The sequence below is a fragment of the Pan troglodytes genome, chromosome 5 (genome assembly GCF_028858775.2).
Source record: "Pan troglodytes isolate AG18354 chromosome 5, NHGRI_mPanTro3-v2.0_pri, whole genome shotgun sequence".
NCBI classification, from domain to species: Eukaryota; Metazoa; Chordata; class Mammalia; order Primates; family Hominidae; genus Pan; species Pan troglodytes.
In genome coordinates, this window is record NC_072403.2 from 37,392,528 (window position 1) to 37,398,740 (window position 6,213).

Here is a 6,213-nt window from a genome sequence, read left to right on the forward strand (position 1 = left end):
ATGATCCTCCTACCTCAGCCTCCTGAGTAGTTGGGACCACAGACATGAGCCACTATGCTCAGCTAATTTTTGTATTTTTTGTAGAGATAGGATTTTGTCAGGTTGTCCAGGCTGATCTCCAACTCTTTTTTTTTTTTTTTTTTTTTTGAGACAAAGTCTTGCTCTGTCACCCAGGCTGGAGTGCAGTGGCACAATCTCGGCTAACTGCAACCTCTGCCTCCAAGGTTCAAGTGATTCTCCTGCCTCAGCCTCCTGAGGGATTATAGGTGACTGCCACCACACCCGGCTAATTTTTGTATTTTTAGTAGAGACAGGGTTTGACCATCTTGGCCAGGCTGGTCTTGAACTCCTGACCTCAGGTGATCCGCCCACCTCAGCTTCCCAAAGTGCTGGGATTATAAGCATGAGCCACCACGTCCAGCCATCTAGGCTTTATTGTTCCATTTACACAGCGTAGCAGAGTAAATTTAGCTAATTCTTGCCGAGTGCAGTGGTATGTGCCTATGTCTCTGCTACTCAGAAGGCTGAGGTGGAAGGATCACTTGAGGACAGAAGTTCAAGACTGCAGTATGCTACGATTTTGCTTGTGAAAGCCATGGCTCCATGGCACTCCAGCCTGGGCAACAGAGCAAGACCCTCTCTCTCTCTCTCTTTTTGAGACAAGGTCTCACTCTGTTGCCTAGGCTAGAGTGCAGTGGCACAATCACGGCTCACTGCAGCTTCAACCTCATGGGCTCACACCATCTTCCCACCTCAGCCTCCTGAGTAGCTGCCACACACCACCATGCCTAGATAATTTTTGTATTTTTTGTAGAGACAGGGTCTCGCCATGTTGTCCAGGCTGGTCTCAAACTCCTGGCCTCAAGTGATTTGCCCACTCGACCTCTCAAAGTACTGGGATTACAAGCATGAGCCACTGCGCTTGGCCAACCTCAGCTCTACAAAAAAGAAAAAAAAAGTCCAGGCGCAGTGGCTGACTCCTGTCATCCCAGCACTTTGGGAGGCCAAGGAGGGCAGATCACTTGAGGTCGTTAGTTCAAGACCAACCTGACCAACATGGAGAAACCCCGTTTCTACTAAAAATACAAAATTAGTCGGGCGTGGTGGCGCATGCCGGTAATCCCAGCTACTCGGGAGGCTGAGGCAGGAGAATCACTGGGAGATGGAGGTAGTGGTGAACTGGGATCGTGCCATTGTACTCCAGCTTGGGCAACAAGAACAAAACTCTGCCTAAATAAATAAATAGATAAAATTAGCCAGGTGTGCTGGTGTGTTCCAGTAGTCTTAGCTACTTGGGAGGCTGAAGCAGGAGAATCACTTGAGCCCAGGATTTCGAGGCTGCAGTGAGCTATGATCTTGCCACTGCACTCTAGCCTGAATGACAGGGTGAGACCCTGTCTCAAAAAAAAAAAATCACTACTGACAGATCATAACAGATAAAATAATCAAGAAAAAGTTTGAAATATTGCAAGAATTACCAAAATGTGCCACTGAGACACAAAGTGAGCACAGGCTATTGGAAAAGTGGCACCTACAGACTTGCTTAACACAGGGTTGCCACAAACTTCAATATATAAAAAAATGCACATCTGTGGAACACAATAAAACAAGGTAATACCTCTACAGGGATTGGTACAAGAGTATGCCAGACACTCTTGTATGTGTATCACACAGCTACAGGAGATAATACAGCACATAGAAGTGAAGGATGACATGTGATATGCCATGTGTCCACCCCTTACCGCATGCCCCCTTCTGGCTCCTTTTACTATTACATTTTTTAGAGACAAGGGTCTCACTCTATCACTCAAGCAGGAATACAGTGGTGTGATCATTGCTCACTGCAGCCTCGATCTCCTGGACTCAAGCAATCCTCCTGCCTCAGCCTCCCAAGTAGCTTGGAATACTGGTATGTGCCATCACACCTGACTTTTTACTTTTATTTATTTTTGAAAGACAGCATCTTGCTATGTTGTCCAGGTCTCAAACTCCTGGTCTGGCTCCTTTTATTTATTTTATTTATTTATTTATTTTGAGATGGAGTCTTGTTCTAGTCGCCCAGGCTGGAGTGCAATGGCGCAATCTCAGCTCACTGCAACCTCTGCCTCCCGGGTTCAAGCGATTCTCCTGCCTCCGCCTCCCGAGTAGCTGGGAGTACAGACATGCGCCACCACACCCAGCTAATTTTTGTATTTTTAGTAGAGACTGAGTTTCACCATGTTGGCCAGGCTGGTCTCAAACTCCTGACCTTGTGATCCGCCCGCCTTGGCCTCCCAAAGTGCTGGGATTACAGGCGTGAGCCACCGCGCCCAGCCTGGCTCATTTTATATGAATACATGTTGTTGTTGTTGCTGTTGTTGTTGTGAGACAGTCTCGTTCAGTCGCCCAGGCTGGAGTGCAGTGGCACAATCTTGGCTCATTGCAACCTCTGCTTCCCAGGCTCAAGCGATTCACGTGCCTCAGCCTCCCGAGTATCTGGGTTCACAGGCGTGTGCCACCACACTCGGCTAATTTTTGTGTTTTTAGTACTGACGGAGTTTTGCCATGTTGGCCAGGCTGGTCTTAAACACCTGGCCTTAAGTGATCCACCCGCCTTGGCCTCCCAAAGTGCTGGGATTACAGGTGTGAGCCACCACACCTGACCTAATATATGTTTTTTCCTTTGTGTCTGTGTTTCTAGCTCTGTGTCACAGTACTTTTGTAGACTGTCCAGTTCCCACCCATCACTGAAGTAATTCAGAGCTTTCTTTTGGAGAAGCAGTCATCTCATGGTTAAGAATGCTGGTTTGGAATGAGTCTAGGTTCAAATGTCAGCTCCCCCGCAATCCCCACAATTATGTTATACAACCTTTTTTTTTTTTTTTGAGACAGGGTCTCACTCTGTCAACCATTCTGGAGTGCAGCGGTGTAATCATATGATCATAGCTCCCCGTAGCCTTGAACTTTGAACTCCTGAGCTCAAGTGACCCTCCCACGTCAGCCTCCAGAGTATTTGGGACTACAGACACACATCATCACGTTTGGCTCACTTATTTTTATTTTTTATACAGACAGAGTCTCACCGTGTTGCCCAGGCTGATCTAAAACTCCTGGCCTAAAGCAATCCTCCCACTTCGGCCTCCCAAAGTGCTGGGATTACAGGTGTGAGCCACTGTGCCCAGTCTAATCTTGAACAAATTATTTTACCTCCCTAAGCTACCGGAACAACCACACATGCCACACAACCTGGGAAGGACCAACTCAGCCATTCTCCAGCAGCGAAGTGGCTGCCACCCCAGGGATATCTAACTAGAGGATGTGGGATGGAGGCGTCATGGCAAGGCAAGGCCTGCCCCCTGGTGGTCAGAGAGCATGGGAGGCCCGAGCTACCAATGGTGGCTTTTCTCAACTGGGCCTTGATTCCAGCTTCTGCCCGATCCCCTACCTTGCTTGCCTCCTTCTATCAACACCCCATTCACACCCCAAAGGATCAATATAGAAAAAATTGTCTCTACTATCTCAGCTGTAAGAAGCCCACGGTTTGGGGAGGGAGAAGAGGTCACCACCAGTGGGGACGTGGAATAAGTAACTGGCTGGGGATAAAACTCCACTCTTCCGGCCGGGAGCAGTGGCCCACGCCTGTAATCCCAGCACTTTGGGTGGCCGAGGTGGGCAGATCACCTGAGGTCGGGAGTTCAAGACCAGTCTGGCCAACATGGTGAATCCCCATCTCTACTAAAAATACAAAACTTAGACAGACGTGGTGGTGCGTGCCTGTAATCCCAGCTACTTGGGTGGCTGAGGCACGAGAATCACTGGAATCCAAGAGGCGGAGGTTGCAGTGAGCCAACACTGTGCCACTGCACTCCAGCCTGGGCAACGAGCAAAACTCCGTCTCAAAAAAAAAAAAAAAAACAAACTCCACTCTTCCACAGTGTACACTCAATCACATGGTTCTACTTCACGTCCCAGGGCAATGTGGCTTAGAAGACAAATCAGCCTAGGTTGGAGTCCTGGTGCCACTACTGTAAACTGGGGGTACCACCTGTAAACTTCCAGACCCCATTGCCCTAGGTGTTCAATGTGTGGTTCTTCTCCAGTGCTTCCCCCGTCCTGTGCAAGGGTGGCAGTGCCATTGCTACACCTGGACTCAAGGGCATCCTGCTCTCCCAGCTCTTTTCTATATCTAAGACTTCTAAACATTTGTCATAGCTAAAAATGTTCCGGATTCCAAAGACAGTATGCGGGTTTTTTTTTTTCAGTCCATCTAGAATAAATCCTGATATGTGTGTACATTCAAGGGACCCCTTTTAATAACTCTGAGAACCTCTAGGGAAGGCTAACCTGCAAGACAGGAACTGCTGTGCTAATCAGCACAGTGGGCACAAGAATGGAACTTTTTTTTTCTTTTTTTTTTCTTGAAACAGAGTCTTGTTCTGTTACCCAGGCTAGAGTGCAGTGGTGCGATCTTGGCTCACTGCAACCTCCGCCTCCCGGGTTCAAGAGATTCTCCTGCCTCAGCCTCCTGAGTAGCCAGGATTACAGGCACCCACTACCATGCCAAGCTAATTTTCATATTTTTAGTAGAGACGGGGTTTCACTATCTTGGCCAGGCTGGTCTTGAACTCCTGACCTCGTGATCCACCCATGTCGGCCTCCCAAAGTGCTGGGATTACAGGCGTGAGCCACTGCATCCATCCTGGCCAAGGATGGAACTTTTCTAAAGAAATTATTCCCAGGCACTCAAGAGGAAAGGCAACAAATAAAACAGTGTTGAAGTGGATGTGCACTGGTCTCTGTTTTTGTGTGTGTGGTTTTTTTTTTGTTTTGTTTTGTTTTGTTTTTTTGAGAGAGAGAGTCTCGCTCTGTCGCCCAGGCTGGAGTGCAGTGGTGTGATTTCCGCTCACTGCAACCTCTGCCTCCCGGGTTCAAGCGATTCTCCTGCCTCAGCCTCCCAAGTAGCTGGGACTACAGCGCCTGTCACCACGCCTGGCTAACTTTTTTGTATTTTTACTAGAGACAGGGTTTCACCATGTTGGCCAGGCTGGTTTTGAACTCCTGACCTCAAGTGATCCGCCTGCTTCAGCCTCCCAAAGTGCTAGGATTACAGGCGTGAGCCGCCGCACCCAGTCTCTGGTCTGACTTCTTTAACAACAAGCTGTGGGCTGGCTGGATGTAGTTGAGGCCAATAAACTCCCAACTCAGACCATGAAAACAGGTGAAAACACAAAAGTCCACAATCCAGCACAGGTGATCTCATCCTTCCCCCACCCCCACCCCCACCAGGGTTCCTCTACGTGCTGGCAGGGGTGAGATTGGGTGACTTCTCTGGCCAAGTCTTATCAATATTTTTCAACTAATGAATGGCTCCCAGGTGATGATACTTTCAGCTTCTGAGAACAGCTTCTCCTCTGAGGCTCATAGCATCTGACCTCACGACCTTCAATCTCTCCTTGGTGTCGTCCACTCGCCCTCATATTCATCAAGAGCCCATCCCTGACTCTGCAGCCTCTTCTCTATTTATTTTTTCTTTCTTTTTTATTTTTATTTTTTTTTTGAGACAGAGTTTTGCTGTTGTTGCTGGAGTGCAATGGCGTGATCTTGGTTCACCGCAACCTCTGCCTCCCAGGTTCAAGCGATTCTCCTGCCCCAGCCTCCAGAGTAGCTGGGATTACAGGCACCTGCCACCATGCCAGGCTAATTTTTGTATTTTTAGTAGAGAAAAGGTTTCACCATGTTAGCCAGGCTGGTCTCGAACTCCAGACCTTGTGATCCGCCCACCTCGGCCTCCCAAAGTGCTGGGATTACAGGCGTGAGCCACCATGCCCAGCCCACTTCCTCTCTATTTCAACCTCTGCCAACTCCTTAATGGACTTAATGTCCATATGAATGACTTTTTTTTTTTTTTTTTTTGAGAGAGAGTCTTGCTCTGTCACCCAGGCTGGAGTGCAGTGGCGTGATCTCGCCTCCCTGCAAGCTCCACCTCCTGGGTTCACGCCATTCTCCTGCCTCAGCCTCCCTAGTAGCTGGGACTACAGGCACCAGCCACCATACCTGGCTAATTTTTTTGTATTTTTTAGTAGAGACAGGGTTTCACCATGTTAGCCAGGATGGTCTCAATCTCCTGACCTCGCGATCCACCTGCCTTGGCCTCCCAAAGTGCTGGGATTACAGGCGTGAGCCACCGTGCCCAGCCATAAATGACATTTTTAAACATTGATATATAACTTCATA